Source organism: Triturus cristatus, chromosome 4_2, assembly GCF_964204655.1.
Source record: "Triturus cristatus chromosome 4_2, aTriCri1.1, whole genome shotgun sequence".
In the NCBI taxonomy this organism is placed as follows: Eukaryota; Metazoa; Chordata; class Amphibia; order Caudata; family Salamandridae; genus Triturus; species Triturus cristatus.
Genome location: NC_140586.1, coordinates 688,126,814 through 688,150,501, shown reverse-complemented (window position 1 = coordinate 688,150,501; position 23,688 = coordinate 688,126,814). Strand labels below are relative to the sequence as shown.

Here is a 23,688-nt window from a genome sequence, read left to right as displayed (position 1 = left end):
TTATTGTAAAGTGCACGTAGATTCAAAAGGGGCCCCTCAGCATTATTTGGAATGCTGATAACATTACTACCACCATCCAGTTTGATTAAATAAAAAAATAAATCTGAACGGACGACCTGGGAGGCAAGGGGCAACCAGAGGGAGGTGGTGGCCCGGTGGACCTTGTCCGGGAGCCCGCCCCCGCGGCCAGATGAGTTGGGAAAATATTTCCACTGGATATCTCCTGTCTACACTGGCAGCTGGTGGCATAGCCCGCCGGGCCCGAGAAGTGGAAATCAGTGGCCTTGTGGGTTCTGCCTTGGGGACCCCCTCAGCCCTTTCCTCTTCGCTGGTGAGGAGAGAGAAAAGTATACAATAGGGGGCTAGTAAACTCAACTAAAGGCTCTGCACCTGCCCCACCTAGATGGGATGAAAAACCATAACCAGCAGTTACAGCACAGTAAACTAAAATCAACAAATACATGAAGACCACAGCAAAAATGCAAGAATGTGCAGCAGCACCTGGGGAAGCTACAGATCTCACAGGCCATATGTGATTTGAGCACCAATCTGGAACAATAGATTGGGGGTGGAGGGGAGTGTAGTGGAAGTTGTACTACTTCACCAAGACCTGAGGGCAATTGCATAAAGAGTTGTCGATATGGAATAATGAATATTTAATGTGGAAGACACCAAACAGACATTGTGCACGGATGTAATGTGCCTAAAGAAAAAATTGGGCTACCTATAAAACAGGTTGCAGGACGCAGAAGGGCAGAACCAGTAGAAACAATCTCCGATTTGTCGTGGTCCTGAGAAGGCTGAGATCAAGAATGCCCACAGAGGCCTTGTCCTCATGCTTTGTCATTGAAAAGGGCCCACAAGTTGTTGACATTGCTCCCATCCCCGGAGTACCCTAGAAATCAAGGATAACCCACTTCCTAAATTACGCAGACAGGGATAGTATACTACTCTAGACCTAACTTCATGCACACCTGTTTCTGGACCCAACACGAATCAATATCTATCCTGACTATAGCCTACAGATACCACAGAGCAGGCGGCCGATCTACAAGTCAAATGCAATATAAAAGCGGTGCAACTGACCTACAAGCGAATGTTCCCTGCAAAAATGAAAGTCATACATGAGGGTAGTACACACTTTTTTAAACCACCCTCCCCCAAACTGGTATGGGACTGGCTAGAAACTAAGTCCCGGACAGTGGGGATCGCTCCCAAAAGTCCGGGACAGCGGGGGTTGCTCCCAAAACACTGAGAGAAACACAGGAGCAACCTAAATGCTGCAGAGAGGACTGGAAAAGGGGGGCTTCTCTACGATGATTTTGGTCCACGAGAAATGCAGAGAAGGGACTGACCGACCAGCAAGCCAGCTCTGACAAAGGGACCAGCATCGCCGAGAGTGGCCCCATGAAGGACATGGACCTTCATGGTAAACCCCCAAATACCCAAGACCTGACTGCTAACTGAACTCAATATCTTTTCCCCAATGGTACCATTTATGGTTATGTTTATGCTGGAGTGGGTAGGCGGAATCTGGTTCCTCCAGATGTACAGTTACAGCAAGGGCCTAAAATGTCAGCTGGGTTGACTGTGCAGAGAAATCTGCTAATACCAGAGTAGTAGCTTGGACAGATGCACACCCTGATAAGAGGTTGCCCCCTTGTCACCCTTCCTCTTTGCCCCGACCGTGGAGCCACTAGCAGATGGGTTGGGCGAGATGTCCAACCCTGTAGATTTCGTTGGCACGGAACACAGAATATCATTATACAAGGACAATGTCTTGATCTATGTCAGCAACCCGAAGACCTCCCTGTGTCGTCTGAAGCAAATGCTCCAGATATATGCTGAACCTCAGACTTAAAAGTAAACTGGTCCAAATCTACATACTTCCCACTGAATGGGACACACAATGACATATGCACAACTACCACTCTACGATGGGCCAACTAACACTTCCAATATCTAGTTACGTGCATACAACAACCAGCAGTCGGGACTGGGAATTAAATGTGGCACCCCTACTATCATGGGTACGATGAAATATGTGGGAGGGCCTCCCACTGAATGTGGCAGGCAGAAGAGCCCTGTTCAAAATGGTACTGGGATTGTACAATGGAGGACTAGAGATGACCGACATTGAACTTTACTATCAGGCCACCACATAGCACCGATCAATTATTGGCTGGTCGGGGATTGCTCAGATCTGGCAAAAGAGATGTAACTCCGGGCCCTTGAAAAATACAGCAAACTAAACTTACTCTGTGGCTTATATAAATAAACTGCTTCCTCCGGTGACCCCAATGTCACTATTGTGTTGGCATCAGGCTCTAAAGGCGATTAACTAGCATAGGGTTCAGAATAAAGAAACACAACTGTAGACGAGTAATTGGCTCAAACACACGTATCAATTAGAAGGGTTTCAGGCATAGGGCATCCTCATTTAGAAACTGAGTGATATCGGAGGGGGCCACAATATGCACATTCCAATATCTGAAAGAGATATATGAAATGCACACAACACAATTCTATCACTATATACAACTGCGAAACACACTAGAGACGCATCCAGGAAACCTCCAGGCCCTGCTGGAACATAACCCAGTTGAGGCATACATTACAATTACACTAACTCGAATAGGGAATTTCAAAGATAAATCATACATTAGTGTACAACTCCCCGGACTCCATGGCAGCATTGAGGGAGCTGTGGGAACAGGATCTGGGCACCCTGGATGATGAAGACAGGGTGGAAGCAAAAATGGCCCATTCAGTGCTAGCAGTTGCTATGGGACTGATCCACCACCAATACCTGCACAGAGTGTATACAGTCCCACACTATTAAGCAAAATGCAACACAGCTTAGATCCACACTTCTTGCGATGTAGGGTGAATATGGGAACCTTCTTCACACTGTAAAGGAATGTCGAAGAATACTAGTGGCGGTTCCCCCTTTAGGGCGCAGGAGCATCGGCCTGCCTGCTTCGAGCGCAACAGTAAATGTAATACGATGGTTAATGGACATGACCATTTGAAGTGTACTGTCTCTCGCAACTTGGGGGCAGGGCCACTCCTGCTACCGATTGGCAGCAGTAATGATTTTCCTAAAGTGTCCATGTAAAATTGGCTGGCTGTCTTGCGACAGCCAGTCCGACATGCACACTTCAGACCACACCTATATCAGCTGTGTAACAGCCATGTGGGCTGAAGGGCACAGGCAAAGGAGCACTGTGTTGGCTCTTCACTTCCTACTTAGTCAGGCTCCATGGTTTTCTCTGAAGGCACCAACACCGTTACGCGTCCCTGCAGTCTTCCCTGCACAGTTGAAACAGACATTGTTTAAATAAATGAAAACAAAAGCACTTACCAAAGTACACTTTTCCGACTGTTTGAAAGGGCTCCACACACCTCACTGCTTTGTATTGGTAGGTTAGGACTGTGGACACAGTGTGCAATGCTATAATTTAAACCCTAGGGCACATGTCGGCTGATTTCCCCTGATGTGATCCCCCCCACCCCCCCCATTCCTTGCAGCAGTAAAACCGGCAACATCACTGAAAGCTTTGAAGCTAGAAAAATGTTTAGCATTGCCTTTGTCCACATTACACTTTGTTGAAAGTCATGTTCACTTAAGGTGGTCTGCTACAGAGATCTTTTCAAGAGTCCCGAAATAGCAAGAACATGGCATAAAATTGCTTTGCTGAAGCTTGACGGCAACTCGCCAATCCTCATCAATGCTTCTTGTTTGCGTATTGCTGAATAACCCATGTTGTAGGCAACATGACATGTGGCTGGTACTGGAAGGCCTCAAATACAAAATCACAGCAGACTTCGTGCTGCACCCAGAAATCATGTGATTCGCTGTTTTACGAACCACGGTAGTTAATAAACATTCAAATGGAAATAGCCAGCTTTATTAATTGCTGTATAAAGGTTGCATGTCGGAACCACAAATTCCCTAACCATGCATGCCTATACAGCGCGGTCTTAAAAATGACTGCATCTTAACCACGCATTCCTTTACCACGCATGCCTTTACCAAGTAATTTCGTGGTAACGGCATGAATGGTAAAGGGGTATGCATGTCTAAGGTCGCAACTCCCCATCCCACCGCCCAAAAGGTACAAACTCCCCCCCACCCTCATCCTCACACTGAGCTCCAGATATCACTACCCCCTCCCAATTACCACACTGTCCCCTCTCATTGCCCCGAGGCCTAAAACCCTGACCCTTAACCTGACCCAGCTCAGCCCTGTAACAGCCCTAAAAACTGCCCGTACTCCCCTAGGCCCTAAAAACTAACCAGACTGCCCATTCCTCTCCCCCTGCCCCAAGGCCTAATATCCTAACTACCCCCTCCCGTCAGCCCTGAAAATGTGCCCGAAACCCCCAGCCCTGAAAACTAACTCCAATCCCCAGCACTGAAGACTTGCCCCAAAGCCCCAGCCCAGAAAACTACTCCGACCCACCCACAGCCCACAAACCTACCCCCTGCCCAGAAAACAACCCCAGACCCCCAGCCTACAAAACTACCCCTGACCCACCCACAGCCCACACAATTTCTATCCCCGACACACCCCAGCCCACAAAACTATCTCTGACCCCCCCAGCCCAAAATGTACCCCCAACCCACACCCAGCCCGCAAAACTACCCCCAGACCCACTTACCTCACCGTGGATCTCTCACTGTGAAATCTTCCTGCATCCGTTCAATGCAGCCAGCAGCAGTCGATGCATTGCCTTAACCACCCACATGCGTGGTTAAGGCATGTGTATGTTTAAGGCAAGTGTGTTTTAGCTTGCAGAGTTGGAACCCTCATGGTTTAGATCGCAGTGTTCCGACTGTTTCCCCTGGATTATTTAATTATGGTATTTGGAGGTTACACGTTTTCACACGTGTTTTACAATGTTGTACACGTCAAGCAGTTTTGACCATGTGCCAAACTTTAGGTGATGATTGATCATTGAATTTGCATCCAAAGCATGTTCACATCCCCGCCTGAGAAAACTGGATGAAGTAGAGGCCACTGCTGCTTATGCTCATTTTACTCACACATGAAAGGGTTAAAAGACACATCTGGGCTTGTGGCTCCATCATGTTCTAAAGCGTAAAGCCATCAATAAGTCATCAAATTAGCATCAGTTATATTAAGAACAGGGGCTTTCCAGTGTGTGAACCTGTTAACATTATTTTAGTGCGGCAAATACTTTTTCGATTTACACCACCAAAGTATTTTTTCAGTCAGAGTATCAATGTTCTATTTTTCCAAATAAAATAGTTTTCTCTCCTGGCTTTCCAGTCCTTCAACCTGACGTTCAGAAGCAACAGTGGCATGTAAAGACCATGCCTGCAGACAGTCTGTTCCACAGAGTCACTATTCTCACTGGAAATATAAATGTGCTCTACCTATGTCAGCACACATAAAGCAAGGGTGTGTTTAGCGGATTAAAAAACATGGCGTTTCAGTCGCCAAAATCGTCGGTTGCAAACCTCGGCTTCCCATGCAATCTCTTTTCTCTTGTACAGCGCATGCTTTGAACTGAGGCGCTTTCAGGAGTTATTAACGGGACACCATTGAGAGCTCTGGAGCAAAGGCTGAAGGTAGTGCAAATTTCTCACAGTGCCTGTCAGTGGGTTAATAGGTGTTCAGAATACTTGCTCATCCAATCTGTGGCCTCTCTGCTGAACAAACAGAGCAATGGTCAATGATTCCAGTTGCAATTGTGATTCTGTGCAATTGTGTATTAAGGATATACACAGTTGCCAACACATTGAGAAGACAAAGGTATATGGAAATACAGTGGCTACAGGTGAGTCGGTGAAGTGAAGGAGATGTGAGGAAGTGCATTCAGGAGTCAGTGAAAGGAGGCTGCTGAAGATATTATATGCAGATAGACGAGATGTGGAGAAAAGGGTGCACCTGTAACGTAGAATGAGCATAGCGGGCATGATTGAGACACTCTGAAGACCACTACTCCATCACCAGGCCTCAGTAATGTTTCATTCACAGACTCGCTGCATTGTCATCTCAAAGTCTGTTATGATGTTCTCTTGTTAGACTGGATAAGCAGATACCTACATCATCATCATATGAAATCTCTTTATTAATGTCAAAACTACACTTTCAGAATTGATTTATTAACCTTCTTGCTTTCTCAAATTTGCTTGTAAATGCACCATTTGCCTACTCATTTTTCAAACTTTTACCAGAGGGAGAACCCCCATGAGCCCCACTTATGATGCTGGCTTGCCAGAGGGTACTCATCCCCAACTTTTACGCCTCACCACTTTCAAATGTCACTGGCTGCCACTGAGTAATACAAAGGTAGTGCCATAATATATGCTGTATTTTAACCACAGTGGTTGGGAAACCAGTTGTACCAGAACCCAAAATGATGCTACTAGCTATAATGGATGAGTCGGGTGGCAGCAGAAACACCAGACGGCTGATAACTGTGGGCCTTTTCATAGCCAAGGGAGACATTGCCCGAAACTAGAGCTTGCAATCGATGCCTTCAATGACTGAATGGTCCAATAGAATGGACTATTGTGCTAGGGCTGATCAATAAGTCTATAAATAAAAAAGCTGCTCTGAAAAGCACCAACAAGTGTGGGGTGTGTGGAACTCCTATTTCACAAGTCAAACTATATAACAACCTGGGGGTAAATGTAAGCTGTGTTACTTTGAACCGATGCCATACAATATACATCCTATATGTGAAACATAAGAAACCTGACGATACATATTAGGCTACAAAAATCAATAGATTTTGGGGGAAAAAAAAATTCAATAACCTGCAACGCAAGTAAAATCAATGGTTGCTTTTATGAGGACAAACCTAACCAGGCAAAAGCATGTTTTGAGTAGTCGAAATTACTGATCATTGCACTGGATAGAGAGAGCCGGGATGGGACATGCCAATGCAGGTGGTCCTTAACAAGAAGGGCAAACAATTGCATGGTTGTAGAGACAAAGTGACAAGCTTTAAAATGAGGATTCGCTGTGAAGGAGACACAGGACAGTCCCTCAAGGTATGCTGTGGTAACAAAATGGGTCTGTGGTCTAAGATCACACAATGTACAAAGCAATCAAGTAGTTCTAATCCTGGGCAAATCACATAAGCTTGCAGATGCTTTTCACCATTTGCAACATTTCTTCGTTCCATAGTTTAGACTTAACAAGACTTTCCATTTTGGGGAGAGTCCTCAGTACATGATGCATGTGGGGATCACCAGACCTCTAGTTAGCTGCACCAAGTTAAAAAGAAACAAACCAGGTGTTAACAATGCAAATATTTCACTGTACTAGAATTTGTTCTTCAAGGAGGGGAAGCTATCTGGTTTATTACACACTTGCTAGTTAAAGAGAATGGGAGGGTTACAGTAACAATGTTCTTCACATTCAGGGGGGATAAAAAGCACTAAGTTCAGGGAAGAAATAATTAGTCAGTTAATAGTTCTGGAAAATAAAATCAATAGAAGATGTACAAGGGAGCCTAGTGGTGTTTGTAGAGAAAGTTAAACATTTTTTTACAAATTCTATTAAAGTATATAAAAAAAAGAATTTGCGTATTGTCATAGCCCAAAAGTGAATTTAATTATGAAAATCAGTAGTTATTATACTAGTCTTACTTATAATAAACTCAGTCTTCAGAGTAATGTTGTGAAAACAGTTCACAGAGAGGTGAAACCCGCATGAGACAACAAAGGATTCTGTCACAGTATTTGTTTTGAGTACTGAAGGAGGCCTTGGCTCTGTTTTAGTGGCAGGTTGACCAAACATCACGACAAGCAGAACATTCTTTCAGAGTCAGCCTGCTGCTCTATTGAATAGCCTGGTTTGTTTAATGTCACACAATTCACAAACACCTAGCAAAATACGCTTTCTCCGATACCTACCTATCAGAAAGAGCTCTGGGGTGGCATCAATAAGTTTAATTTATTGTTCCCCTGAGCTTGTGAATGTATATTTTTTTAAGGCTGAGATCATTCCTCATTTGTAAAAATAAGATTAAAAGGAACCCAAGTGCCAATTGTAAAGTGTGCCTATTCGCAGCTCCATGCATCTGCAATACCGATACACAAAGCCATCATTAAGAACCAGTGGAGGAGGATGTAATATTAAACACGAGAACATCTGACACCTGCAAGGGGCAGAATTTATCTTGTGAGATAAATCAAATCCAATACACATTTTCACTGAAAATGGGTACTTTACTACTTACAGCATCAAAATCTGCATGTTTCAGTAACTACTGCAGTACGGTCTGGACTGTTCCCATGAGGCACAGGGTCAAGACTGATTTGCATATGGCTGGGTCTGAACTTGAGTGGCGAAGTGAGCTAAAAAATGATGATGGATTCAACCCAGATCTGTGACTGGGGGTGAGCGTCTGAAAAGTTTCTGCGATCCGTCCATCATATCCTTGGGTTTGCGTTGTTCGCCCTAAGTTGCCAGGGTATGCCCAGACGTGGGTCCCTTGCTCACTTTGCCACTGGAGTCAAGCTAGGAGTCAAGCTAGTCTGGTTGATGAGGGGTGTTACCCCGAGACTGGTCCCAGGATGCTTGTTTCCGGTCCAGGGAAGACCCGGCTTGGCAGTGTGGTCAGGACCGTTCCCATGAGGCACAAGGTCAAGACTAATTTACATATGACTGGGTCTAAACTGGGGTGGCAAAGTGAACTAAAGAACGATGATGGATTCAACCCAGATCTCTGACTGGGGGTGAGTGTCTGAAAAGTTTCAGCGCTCCATCCATCATCTCCTTGTGTGTGGCAGTAACTACTAGGCCCTTTCCCCTCTAAATTCCAGGGGATGTGACCCGCTACAAATTAACAAAGGCTGGGCACTTTATTACTCCAGGAGTGATAAACCACGCACCAATTCAAACCCAGTGCAAGCATGTGTTTGCGCAGAGGTGAGAAGTAAACATCCCACATAGAATGACAGCCATAGAGAATCTTTGGTTCTGCGTCCTAGAGCCAACGGATGCTTTGCGTAGACCCTTCAGCCGCTGCTTTGAAGCAGTACAAATCAAACTTTGAACCGTCTCACAGGAGTATTTCTGTTTCACCGTCAGCCTATAATTCTACTGGCCATTAAGTGGGTCAACCTGTTCCATATTGCAGTGCACGCAGATTGCGAAGGGTCCAACTGTAGCAATGGAGGTACATTGTTTTCCCGAGCAGCCAGCCGATCGTCCCCTCCTCTGTGGAAGCATGCTCTGCACTACCATCTGAAAATAGGTGACACTGGAGCTCATGCCAGCAGCATGCTCACTTAAAATAGGCATTTGCAATGCAATAGGTCTCGCATTTGTAAGAGTTACCATTATTGGCTTTGTAAATTACATTATTTTTTACCTAAGTGTTTTGTTTTGTAGTGTAGTGGATGCATGTGGTGTGTAGTGGATTTATGTCTTGCATTGGAATTGTTAGTATTTTTGTGTTATGGAATTGTGTTTTTGTTTAGATAATGTTTATTACTTATGTGTTTTGTTTTGTAGTGTAGTGGACGCATGTGGTGTGAAGTGGTTATATGTGTGCTGTATTTGAATTGTTAGCTTTATGTGTGGTGTGGAATTGTGTGTTTAGTGTATTAGTGTAGTAGAATTTATGTGACATGGTGAATAGATAGGGGCCCTGAACAGTGTTACTGTTCAAAGGAATGAAGCTGCAAAAATAGGGTTGACTAAAAGGTAAAAATGTTGGGGTGATGAAGGAGAAAAGGCAGATTTCCTAAACTTAAATATGAAACCTTGCACGAAATAACAACCTGTCTATCGGGACTGTGAGACATGTGGTATTTAAATTTCTTCTAGGTATTCTTGCTGTACACACACAAAGTAGAGCCAAAACATAGCAAGAAAGGTATTTTTGTCAATTTTTCATTATTCTGTAGTACCTTCATGCCTCCAAAAACAGTGTGTGTTCGTGAGACCACAAAAACCAACCCCAATAATGGGAAACTCCGAGATATTCATCCTTATTAGAATTTTGTCCAAGATTTCTTTTATTTATCTGAATGACTACTTAAGCAAACTAAAAAGTCCGCTAGCTGTGATCGGAAGATATTGGAAATTGGACGCGGCACTGAAAGGTGAGCCACACATTTGACTTGACCATTTCCTTCAAGAAAGAGCTCATTGGTTTTTGGCTCAGTAGGAGCCACCACAAGGGTCTCAAATGCCCTGCGCACAGCAAGAAATCCTGTGGTTTTTTTTGCACTGAAGCAGGTCATGTTGGGTTGATTTTTTGTGCGCATAGAAGCAGGTCATTTTGTCAGTAAGCGCTGCCCTGTATGACATTTCACAGACATGCGTGGATATTTTGCCTTGCCATCTAAAAAGAGAATTCCCAATAGTATTCAATAAACTGAACGGGAAACGGCACAAAGAAAGGGTAACATTTATAATCAATCACTCTGCACATTCAAAGAACGTGCACCTATTCACTTGTAATAATGTATTACAGTGGGCGAGTGGCATCAGTATGTTTCCGTCCTGGGCGATAGAATCTAATAACAAATTTGATGTGAAAATAAAGAAACCCATACAATGAAATCCATCAGTTTGTTCATACATCTATTGCCATTATTCATTGTTTGGGGCCGATCCCAACCATTTTTGTGCAAATGTGTTTCTTGGTTAGGGATCTGAGATTTTCATAAAATGCCTGACAGTAGCCACTAGGCTGAGGTCTTGAGAATAGGCGCTCGATGGGTCTCAAATACTAAAGACGTTTGTCAGCACCCGTTACTGCTTCTGGGCCCCAAAGGGAGCGTCTGGAAACCGAAATGAATGTGCGCCTATAATGCAGCGGGTGCTCATGTAAAGTGCTCTCATACCTGCGGATCGAGTTGCTTACTTTTGTAAATGCAAGACCTATTTCATTTCAAAGAAGGGTCCGCCATTGTCCCGGGCTGCTTGGAAAGAGAAAGCACGCATGCCGCGCTGAATGTTGCAGGAAAGCATGTCGTGCCTGCAGTAGGAGAAACTCATTTAAGAAAATAGTGCTTACTGACTAAATAAGCCATACCGTGTAACAATAGAAGTAAAAGGGCCAGTCCTCATTGGAGGTTACAAATGAAGACAAGCCGGTACTAAGGAGGGACTAACAAGCCTATTAATGAATCAGAAGGCAGCACTTACAAAGGACAATGACACAAGCCAATGACAAATATAGGTGGAGAGTGTGCGGAGCTTTAAGTTCATACTCTAATACAGCAAGCCTCGCAGAGCAGCACATACACTGCCCAGGCTCGACCTAAAAAGACAAGTCGTTAAGATTTGGGGACATCAATCCCAGAGAGGGCAGTTAAAAGGCAATAATGTGTTATGGGATACATTGCCAACTAACCAACATGAACACTTCAGTCACCAGTTTTGGTGACAATACCGGTCACAGTGAAGCGCACCTGCAGAGCACCTCGAAATGTCCATAACACCCAGTAACTTTTTAACAGTTGTTCAATTATGATTTGACCAGCCATGCATGGTCATGTGGCTCTATATAAGATATGGGGTGATATCCCGAAACCAGTCCCAGGATGCTTGTTTCCGGTCCAAGGAGGACCTGAGCTGACAGTTCAGGCTGAACTCTTCTCATGGGGGGCAGGGTCTAGACTGATTTGCATATGGCTGGATCCAAAGTGGGGTGGCGAAGTGAGCTGAAGAACAATGGATTTAACCCAGATCTCTTGACTATGGGTGAGTGTTTGAAAAGGTTCAGCACTCCATCCATCATCTTGTGGTGTTTGCTGGATATGTTCAGGACAATAAACATGAAACAACATGTACAACAATGGTCAAAATGAATGCAAACTCAAAAAGGAATATGCTACTTACCAGTATGCATCTGTCTTGGCATGTAGAGCTGCAGATCTATACACTGTGCAGATTATACACTGTGCATAGATCGCCATCTGGTGTTGGGCCCGGATGTTTGCAGTTTGTTTTTCCTCTTGGAAAGTCTTTGGAAGTCACGAGTTCGGTGACTCCTCCTCTGGTTCGTATTGCGCATGGGCTTCGGCTCCATCCTCAGATTGTTTTTCGCCAGCAGGGAAAGATGGAGCGTAGTAGTAACAGTAAAGAAACCCATGTGTATTGTATCTAAATAAGATAAGACTGGAACGGATTCAGGTAGCCGGGGAGGCGGGTGGGCGTGTATAGATCTGCAGCTCTACATGCCAAGAACAGATGCATACTGGTAAGTAGCATATTCCGTTCGAGGCATAGGAGCTGCATATTATACACTGTGCATAGATTACATAGCAGTACCCAACCCTAGCGGCGACCACCGGCATCCGTTGCAGTTGTTTGAAATAGTGTTTTTAGTACAGCTTGGCCCACACTAGCCTGTTGCTTGGTTTGCACATCTACACAGTAATGTTTTGTGAAGGTGTGCGTTGTTGACCATGTCGCTGCTTTGCAGATGTCATCTAGTGGTATGTTCCCTAGGAAAGCCATAGAAGCCCCTATCTTTCTTGTAGAGTGGGCTTTAGGGGTAACCGATAGTGTACGTTTTGCTTTTTGGTAGCAAATCTGTATGCATTTTACAATCCACCTAGCTATCCCTGATTTGGAAATAGGGTTGCCTTTGTGTGGTGGGGAGAAGGAAACAAATAACTGTTTGGTTTTTCTGAAAGGTTGTGTTCTCTGGATGTAATAAAGTAAAGCCCTTTTAACATCCAGTGTGTGTAATGCTCTTTCTGCAACTGTTTGGGGTTGCGAGAAAAAGACTGGCAATTCTACCGACTGGTTTAAATGGAATTGACAAATGACTTTGGGTAGAAATTTGGGATTGGTGCGGAGTACAACCTTGTTGTGATGCATCTGAAGGAAAGGTTCCTGTATAGTGAAAGCCTGTATTTCACTAACTCTTCTGAGGGAAGTGATGGCCACTAGAAAAGCTGTTTTCCATGTGAGAAATTGCAGCTCGCACTTATGTAATGGTTCGAAAGGGGGTCCCATTAACCGTGTGAGGACTATATTCAAGTTCCAAACAGGTGAGGGTGGCACTCTGGGTGGAATTACTCTTTTGAGGCCTTCCATAAAGGCCTTGATGGCAGGCACTTTGAAAAGTGAGAGGTGCTGCCTATTTTGTAAATAGGCAGCGATTGCAGCGAGGTGGAAGCGAATGGAAGTATATGCTAGGTTACACCTTTGTAAATGGAGTAGATAACATATAATGTGCTGTATGGATACATTTAAAGGATTGATTGTATTGTTGTGGCAGTAAACAACAAATCGTTTCCACTTTGCTGCATAGCACGCTCTAGTAGTAGGGCGTCTTGCTTCCCTGATAATGTTCATGCAATCTGGGGGAAGGTTAAGGTATCCAAATTCTAGGACCTCAGGAGCCAGATCGCAAGGTTGAGTTGAGCTGGGTCCGGGTGCCTGATCTCTCCATGGTTCTGGGTTAGGAGGCATGGCGAGAGGCGTAGCTTTTGATGTGGTACTACTGAGAGTTCCAGCAATGTGGTGTACCACGGTTGTCTGGCCCATGTTGGAGCTACCAGGATCAGTGTTAGGGAATGCTGATGTAGCTTTCGCACCACTAATGGAATTGGTGGGAGAGGTGGAAAAGCGTATGCAAATTTGTTTGACCAGTTCATCCATATCGCATTGCCTTTGGACAATGGGTGTGGATATCTGGTGGCGAAGCTTGGGCATTTTTTGTTTTCGTGGGTGGCGAATAGGTCTATGTGTGGATGCCCCCACTTCTGAAAGAACGGGTGAAGAACTTGTGGGTGAAGTTCCCACTTGTGGATCTGCTGTGTCTGCCTGCTCAGCAGTTCTGCCACGGTGTTTTGTAGTCCTGGGACGTGTTGGGCTAGGAGAAAAACCTTTTGTGGAATTGCCCATCTCCATATGCTCTGTGCTAACTGAGAGAGCTGTGGAGAGTGTGTGCCCCCCTGCTTTTGAATGTAGTACATGGCAGTCATGTTGTTTGTGCGAATGAGGACTGCCTTGCCTGAAATCTGCGCTTGGAAGGATTTTAGGGCGAGGAAGATCTCCAGTAACTCCAGATGGTTGATGTGGAGTAACTTCTGTTGCGGCGTCCACGTGCCCTGTGCTGTTAGATGTAACAGATGAGCTCCCCAGCCGGAGAGCGATGCATCTGCCGTTAGGATTATTTGTGGGACCGGGTCAAGGAACGGTCGACCTTTGGAAAGATTTGTGGTGTTCCACCACTGCAGAGAGCGATGGGTGCGACCGTCTACCAACACCAGATCTGTCAGTTGTCCCTGGGCCTGGTTCCACTGGCGCGCCAAGCACTCTTGGAGTGGACGCATTTGGAGTCTTGCATGCGGCACTATAAAGATGCAAGAGGCCATCATCCCTATGAGCTGCATAAACACTCTTGCTGGGAGTGAGTGTTGACATAGGAATTTTTGACGCAGCGCTTGTATCTTTGCAATCCTGGCAGGATTGGGATAGGCTACGGCTTTTGAGGTGTCTATGGTGGCGCCGAGATACTGTTTTGTGTGTGATGGTACCAGGTGGGATTTTTGATGGTTCACCGTGAAACCTAGCTGGTGAAGTAGTTGGACTGTAGCGGCGGTATGTCGCACACATTGTTGGTAGGACGTGGCTTTTATCAGCCAATCGTCCAGATAAGGGAAGACGTGAATGTGCTGTCTTCTGAGGTGTGCAGCCACTACTGCCAGGCACTTGGTGAAAACCCTTGGTGCTGTTGTTACCCCGAATGGGAGCACCTTGAACTGGTAGTGTTGTCCGTCTACCACAAACCTGAGGTACTTTCTGTGAGACTGGTGTACTGGGATGTGAAAGTACGCGTCTTTTAAGTCCAGAGTGGTGAGAAAATCGTTCTGGGAGAGAAGTGGAAGAACCTGTTGAAGGGTTACCATGTGAAAATGGTCTGAGTGAATGTAGGTGTTGAGAGGTCTGAGATCTAAGATAGGTCGTAGGGTCTCGTCTGTCTTTGGAATTAGAAAGTACAGGGAGTAGACCCCTAAATTTTGTTGATTTATGGGGACCTGCTCTATTGCAGGAGGGAGATCACCTCTTGTGTTAGTAGCGCAGTATGTTCTTGCGACATAGGGCGGTGCTTGGGTGGAATGTTGGGGGGTGTTGATGTTAATTCTAAGCAATAACCTGACTGAATAATTTGTGTCACCCATCTGTCTGAGGTGATTGTCTCCCAGACATGAAGGAAAGATTGTAGTCTGCCTCCGACGGGAGTGGAATGGTCTGGAGGGAGCGTGGGAAAGTCATTGGGCAGGAGGTGTGGCAGAGCGGGCGGTATTTGTTTTGCCTCTGCCCTTATTATTATTGCCTCTGTATCCGCCTCTTTGATAACCTTTCGTGAAGGTAGATTGAGGGGGGGATTTATAGGACTTGGACGCACTGTCCGAGGAGTAGCCTCTGCCCGTGCCCCGAAAGGAATAACGGCGAAAGGATCGCCTGGGAGTCTGTGTCTGTAGGGCTCCCATAGATTTCGCCGTGTCTGCATCTTTCTTCATTTTTTCGGGGGCTTCGTCTACCTTAGGGCCAAAGAGATGGTCTTGGTCGAAGGGGTGATTTAATATGGAGGCTTGTACCTCCGGTTTAAACCCTGAAACCCTGAGCCAGGCATGGCGACGGAGAAGGACACTGGTGTTTATGGCCCTGGAGGCTGTATCTGCTGCATCTAGGGCACATCTTATCGAGTTGTTGGTTATTGTTTTCCCCTCTTGAATAAGTTCATTAGCCCTAGTTTTGTACTTTTCAGGGAGATGGTGCATGATGGTCTCTAGCTCATCATAATGCGCCCTGTCGTAACGTGCCAACAATGCTTGCGTATTGGCAATACGCCAGATATTGGCCGCTTGTGATGCAGTGCGCTTCCCTGACGCATCTAGGAGCTTGGATTCTTTGTCAGGTGGGGGCGCCTCGCCTGACACCTGAGAATTTGAGCGCTTCCTAGCTGTAGACACCACTAGTGAGTCCAATGGTGCAGGGCCTTTAATGTAAGAAGGGTCTGTGGGTGCGGCTTTGTATTTTTTCTCTATCCGAGGGTTTAGGACCCTGGCCCTGACTGGGTCTTTAAAAACCTCAGGGGCATGTTTAATTACGCCCTTTAACATAGGTAGAATGGCAGTGGACCTATGTGTATCGTCAAAGGTGTCTAAGAGAAAATCTTCCTCCACTGGGTCTGTGTGTAACTCCACCCCGTGGTAGTGTGCCGCCCGTTGTAACAAGTGGTGAAAACCCAAGAAATCTTCAGGAGGGGATGGCCTAGATGGATAAAGGTCATCCTGTGGGACATCTGGGATGTCCGGATTGTTATAATCATCCCATGGGTCTGGAGATCCAGTAGGGGTGGGATCTTGTGGCCCATCTGCTGGATCATAGTAAGGGTCCCCCCCCCAAATCGTCTGGGACAGGAGACAAGGTGGGGGAACGATGAGGTGGAGGTGGAGAGGGTGGGGGTGGAGGTGGAGAGGATGGAGGAGGTGGTGAAGGCACCCTGAAAGGAGAGGTAGCAATGTCCTTTCTCTTTGGAGGTGGAGGTGGAGCTGGCTTGTCCAAGTGTCTCTTTTTGGAAGATAATGTCAAGTGTCCAGTCTTTGGATCTTTGGTGAGAGTTTTTTGCAAAGGATCCGGTGTGAAAAGCTCCTGTGACACTGGTTGTTCGGCCGGCGCCGAAGGTTTCGGTGCCGACGGCTTTTTAGGTTTATCGAAGCTGTGCTTCCTTGGAACCTCCGTTTTTTTGGTCGGTGCCGAAGAGGTTCTCGGCACGGGAGTGTCGGTGCCGAGGGTCTTGTGATGTTTTGTCGGCACCGGAGTGGGAGGTTTCGACCCCGAAGGCTTCGGTGTGGAGGTGGAGGCCGATGTTTTCTTCGGTGCCGAACGGTATTTCTCGGCACCGGTGGTCGGCTGGCTCGAGCCCGAGCTGCCGGAAGGCTTACTAGGCTTCTTTACCGGGCCCGAAGGTGGGGTGTGAGAAGCAGTGTCCTTGGTCTTGCCTAGGCCCGGAGGCGAAGGTGTGACCGAAGCCTTTTTCGGTATCGGCGTGGGCTTGGGAGGGGGAATTGTACTCACGACCCGCTGCGCCGGAGTGATGTCCTCCACATCTGAGTCGTCAGCCTCGGAAGCGCTGATGAGGTCGTCGTCCTCCTGTTCGATGTCCTGCTGTCCCGGAGCTTCGACGTCATCCCCGACGATGTCGACTGGAGCGGAGGTCGAGGAGTGCGCCATGTTGCGTCTAGCCCGTCGATCTCGAATGGTCTTCTTTGAGCGAAAAGACTTGCAGGCGGGACAGTCTCGGGCCTCGTGTTCTGGGGAGAGGCAGAGGTTGCACACCTCATGGAGATCGGTGTGGGGAAATTTGGACCCACATCGAGGGCACTTCTTGAAGGGAGTTCTTTCCATCAGCCGAGCCCGGAGCCGGAATAGGCCCGAAGGCCGCCGTCGACCACCGGAATCGAAGAAGTGCCGAAGAGAAGATGAGTAAGATGATTTATATCATTGAAGAAGCTCGATGAGCGAGGATTTATGCGTCGATCGGTGAACTGGAAAGTTCGGAACCGGAGCACGAAGTATTACATCCAAGCCCGATGGCAGAAAAAAACAATCTGAGGATGGAGCCGAAGCCCATGCGCAATACGAACCAGAGGAGGAGTCACCGAACTCGTGACTTCCAAAGACTTTCCAAGAGGAAAAACAAACTGCAAACATCCGGGCCCAACACCAGATGGCGATCTATGCACAGTGTATAATCTGCACAGTGTATAATCTGCAGCTCATATGCCTCGAACATACAGTTTGCACAGCAATGGTCAAAATCAAGGCACAATGAAAGACTATAATGCTGTTCTTATTTAAGCCTTAATGCAATTGATCAGATTCTCAACAATGGTTAAGATCCTCTTCAAAGTGCATTAGCCATCACTAACTGCCCATCCGCAATTATGGCCTGAGCAGCAAGTCTGAGTGCATAATGAAAAGGAAGGATAATTAGCTGCTGTTAACATCAACAGCATGTGGGCAGGAAGGCTAATAGCACCAGTCCCAAATACACGGGCAAACAGACCAGCCCTCCCTGCCTTCCACCTGACCCTGCTTCATGCTCCCACTGAATTCAAATAGAGGAAAATTAGAGATGCCAGTGCCATCATTTCAAGCTTGCTAACCGAATGAGCTAATCTCAAAAATCCATACAAGGTTTAAATATATAAATGCATACTAAAGATGTACAATGATGGTGAAGATTGTTGGAAACTAGCAATATACCGTCTTCATGCTATTACACAAATACATTCATAAACGTCTCGAGGAGCATGCTGCTTACATGCTAAATGTATAGGCATTGGTTCACTCTCTTGCAGCATACACAGGTAAGGTACACAAAGTATCTTCTCAACTTTAGGGGTGGCATTGGAGGAGGGGATACTAAGTATTATGCACACGCTGTGTTGCTGTGTTGCTAGGTTCATGCCATACCAGTACAGGTCACATGTCCCAATCATACCAATAACAATTTACACTTATTTATTTCATGTGCAGGTTTTGCTGCTTAAGTACATGGCATGCATATATATATATATATAGTCACCTTACAGCAGCCTCTTACCCGGTAGTGGAAAAAGTGACGTCCTGGCAAAGTTGCTAAATCATGAGGGACGGATTCTGCCGGCTTGGGATTCCGTGGCAGGTAAGCACATGGAGTTTGTGGTAGAAGTCTGCCATGGGAATAGCGTAGGTGGGCAGCGGGGTAACTACAGCTTAGCAGTCTGTAAGTGTAACTACCCCAGTGGCAGGTTGTTACAGGCGCGGTGCATCCATTGGGGCGTTGCCCCCCCCCCCCGCCTGCGCCCGCAGCTCCCTCCTCGGTGTCTTTGAACCTAGTTTACTTAAGTTCAGAGACGCCGAGGGTGGGGAGAACTGACAATGCATGTCAGTCAGCATGACGTCGGACCGTGGGCGGTCCGGCGTCATGTTGACTGACAGGCATTGTCAGACAAGCCATGGAAAGTCAGCACAAGTGCGCATGAGTGGGCATGGAGAGTAATTTTTAGCCCGTGCCCAGTCATGCGTACTTGTGTTTTTACTGCCTTGCGCATGCCCATTAGGAGCCCCTCGGTCTCCTAATGGGCAGGCGGCGGGCGTAGCGTAAGCTGTGCCCTCAGCCAATCCTGGTGCTGCAGCAGCGCCAGGATTGGGTGAGGGGTTGCCACACCAGTGCGGACGTCGTGACGTGGTGTACCAGTTTGAAGGTGGCAGAGGCGCCAACGTGGACGGTGGACCAGGAGCATAGGCAGTCAGGTAAGTTTTTCTTTTCATTTTATTCACTTCTCCCGCTGCTGGTGGTAGGTTTGGGGTGGTGTTTAGGGTTAGGTGCTAAGGTTGGGGTGGTCTTTAGGGTTGAAGTTTGCTAGGGTTCCCGGAGTCTAGGGCTCAGGGCCCGATTCAGGTTTGTGCATAATGGTGGTGTTTTTGTGGGTTTGCGGGGGGCTTGTGTTTGGGTGAAAAGTCATACCCCTTCCAGTGGATGGATTTGTGTAATTCTTGCTGAGATTCTTTGGAATGGCTGGAACTAGTGTCCCAGTGAGTTTGAAGATGATCGAAGTAGTGGAAGTGCGATGTTATCCAATGGGCAGTGTTGGGGTGGTGGAGAAGTAGTTTTTAGGGGGTTCCAGTTGAAGTTTGGGAGGAATCGATCGATGGGAAGGGTGTTTTTTGGCAAAGTCGAGGAAGGGAAAGAGCTGCCATACAAGCCCATGTTAAACGTGAGTTTTGCATGTTTTTGGGGATCGATTGTAGGGTGTTGCAGGTGGTTCCGAGTGGATTTGCTTAGCTGGGATCAGAGTTGGGAAGGTCTAATTTTGATTGCAAGTGTTTTGAAGAAAATACATGGAGGAAAAGGTGTGTTTTGGGCCTAGTTTCAGAGTGCGTTTTGACGCGACTTTAGGCCTTTGGGAGCTGGCAGTAATGCACGTTTGGGATGTTAATTTAGGGTGTTCTGGCTTGGCAGCTTTATCTCCCACCTTTGCACCGAAGTGGTAAGCTAGCGTCCAGGTTATGTTACGGGGCACTCCTCCAGCACTTTTACGCCTCGCCATTTTCAAATGTCACCAGCCGCCCCTGGGTTGTTATATAGCCTCAGCGGCAAAGTTCTCTTGTTTATAACTAAATGATGAAAGCACCTCCCATTCGCTGACAACCTACGTAAGAAGGAAGCTGTTTTTGGCACTTTTTTATAGTGCAAACTCGATATGAAGGTATTGAGGCGCTTTACATGATATCAAAATGCCTGAGACTGAAGAAGTGGCATAAAAACCCTTTACTGCTGATGTCATTACAGGATTTATCCCTTTGTCTCACACTATAAGCACCTTAGTAAACATCAATTGGCTGCTAATGGGTTAGGGGAAAGACAAGGAAGGAGTGGACATTACTGAAAAGAACCAGGGACACTAAAGAGCGAGTCGGAGTAGCAGCCTTCTTCAGTGCAATATTACATTGGTCTGCATGAACAGAAGCCAAAGCAGCCATTGCTACGTAAAACTGCAGACTGGAAGCTATCGATATAAGGAGCGGAATGGAGCGTAGAAATCACTTGAAATGCTAGGTTTACCACTTGTGAGGTGCTGGGGCACTGGAGGAGGGCAGAGGTAGTTGACTGTCATACTATGCATTTAGCAGTGTGTGTACTATAATGCATTTGTGAAAGTCAATGCCTGATTCTAAGCAATTGCAAGATACCCTTGAAGCCAAACTGTCTCTCTCAGGGCCACAGCTTGTGCGGCATCTCCCGGTACGCGCCTCATCTCTGAGCGAAGGCATGAGGTGTCCTCGCACGCGCACATTACTCCAGTCAGGCGCTTGTTGTCCTGCCGCCGAGATGAGAATTCATCGTATCAAACTTGTGTCCGCAAATGAAAGTAATGGCCGCAAATGAAAGTAATGGCCGCAAATGAAAGTAATGGCATTGGTTGCCAATTTGCGCCATGAGCAATACTGGCCTGATAAACAGAGCATGGATTCAAACTGACTGACGGCAGCAGCCTGTCATTTAGTCTTCAAGCCTCGCGCTGCAGTCGGTGTTGGGGAAAAGGCAGCAGGGATGTTGTACATAAGAGTAGTCCCCAAAGAGAATGATAATGGACTACAGAGTAAGGAAACAGTAGTTGGCCAGTGCTTCCGACTTAAAACGGAAGTGATGTATCGGGAGCACCCGCCAATAAGGAGCGAGGTAATAAGAGGGATAGGATTGTGAACCAATGGGAAGCACCAGGTGCAATTACACTCCATAGAGTGTTTACACCAGGTCTTGCAGACAGCGCATGCGCGCTGATGCTCGACCTAAAAAGCAGAGTTAGGAGAGGGGTGGCAGCCCCAGCGAATGCAAAAGTAAACCAAGTGTGCTGGAGAAATGGAAGAGAAACCAAACGGGATTTGTAGAGTACCGAAGCGAGTGCATATCATGTACGCAACCAACGAGGCAGATGATAGAAACAGGAGTGATCCACGATTTTGACTGTAATGAAGATGATAACTTATGAAATCCACAGTCCCTATTATTTTCAGATGAACTGTTAACGGGGACGCTCTGCCAACAAAGTGTTTGGTGACAGGGACTGCCTAGCCTCCTCCAGCGATCATCATGCTCCACCCTTACTCAAAGATGTTGTTAAAAGATGCCGCCCCCAAACACAGAGGCTCCCAAATACATGGCAGCAATGTGGGGAGCAACTTGAGTTCAGAGCAAGCCACACTTCCTCCCACTCAGGAGGGTGGGAAGCAAGAGAGAATTCACACAACACCTCGGAGCCTTGGGCAACAAAAAATGCGTTTGACCTAAAAAACACGTATGTTACACAACACCAATGAACATGTTCAACGAGAAGCATGACCCTAATGAACGACAGAAAGTAACACCCTCTGACATAATAAAAAACATAGCATGTCACTAACATGGATAAGATACACACCAAATACAAATACGACCCCACTATGCACTTTTCTTCACAGCAAAAACAAACACAAAAAAATAAACTCTACCTGACTGAAAAGATGAACAAGGGCAGATCCGCTTTTGAGAACTTTTAGCCGGAAGAATGCAATAACCAGGGACGGAAGATGAATGTGTCTACTGACACTTCGACAAGGGGGGCTAAATGCATCAGCTCAAGGACTTCAAATTTTTAAATAGAAATCGTAACGTAGGGTTTTTTTTGGCAGTTTCATATAGCGTGAACTCAACCCAAAGGTTTTACAGCGCTTTACGTGAGCACCGGTTACATTATACAAGGCCACGTTCATTTTTGGTAGGCATCGAGAGATTGAGTGATTTGTCCACAACCACAGGATGTTGAGATGAGACTCTAACCCGGTTCACCAGTTCCAACGTTAACAGCTCAGGCCATTATGCCCTTTTTTATTTAAAAAAAATAAATAAATAAAAAAATAAAAAAAATAAGAACACAAAGCTTTTGAAACAAGTATCCCCCCGCCACACTTTTCATGCAAGTGGCACAGGAAGAACAGCAATGACAGATCACACACCATGTCAGTTGTATACTTCCTAACTTGGTTGGCCCTCCACTTTCTTTTTTTTTAGGAATGGGAATACAAAATTATGTAAAGTGTTGCTCATTAGAAAGCAAGGACTGAATACATGTGACATTTTACCCTTGACTGCTTTTATGTGTATTACCTCACTCACTGACCCATGAAAACTGTTATACTGATAGTCTCATGCAGTCCGTTTTGATCCTGCCAACTCCCATGCACAATTTGTGCCCTACAATGCAGCGTCAACTATTCACCGAAGTCATAGTTCCTGACTTGCAAAAAAAAATTGCACTTTCCCCAAAAAATACAAAACGTAAAGTGTCATAGAAATTTCAATAGCGAAATCCCAACATACTTAATTTTTTTCAACCTAAATCTACCTAATCTATCTGGTGGCTGCCCTGTAAAATAGAAATATGTGCCAATTGAGGCAATGCTCAGTAATCAAGCAGAACTATGTAATAGTTCCTCTTGCAGTGCATACTTTTTCTTCAGGTAAGTATTTTCCTTATCTACTGATCTGAAAAGCAAAGCTTCCAAGTACTGCTTCAGGTCTAAATGAGCCCCATAATCTGTGCATCCACTGGGCTGCTAGTCATAGAGGCAAACAGAAGGAGAGAAAGAACAAGCATTTGCAATGCAGTAAGTCTCGCTTCTGTGAGAGTTTGACCAATTGGCATTGTAAATAATAATGCTTTTTATTCATCTGCTTTAAAAGCCAACAAATACATAAAAGGCATTGTCATTTACAATGCAAATAGCTCAAACTCTCATAAATGCGAGAATTGATTGCAAATGCTTGCCTTCCTATTTATGTGAAGCGATCTGACACTCTAGCTGAAGGTCATGATGACAAACATTAATAAATGTATAACAGCGAATATTTAAAAAACAATCAGTACACAGCTTCGATAATATGCAAAGTACCCTCACACAAACCCTCACACAAATCTTTTAAACACAGCATAAGCAGAACCAGTAATGCATCACTGAAATAAGCTAGCACACCATTTTGGAAGAAATTTTACACAATTATAACTTACACACATGCACACAACAAAAGAAAATGCATACAGAGATATTCACATATACAACACGTCAAGCCCAAACATACAAACTGTGTCAGCAAACCTCCATAATGCCTGTTGCAGACAAAAACAGAATGCAC

The 23,688-nt window shown here is 45.9% G+C and overlaps 1 protein-coding gene across 6 annotated transcripts in view; it reads right to left on the bottom strand.

Annotated features, from left to right (window-relative positions):
• FYB2 (FYN binding protein 2) overlaps nt 1–23,688 on the bottom strand; it is a 438,738-nt gene that overhangs the window by 122,930 nt on the left and 292,120 nt on the right. The gene's annotated exons all lie outside the window — the stretch shown is intronic.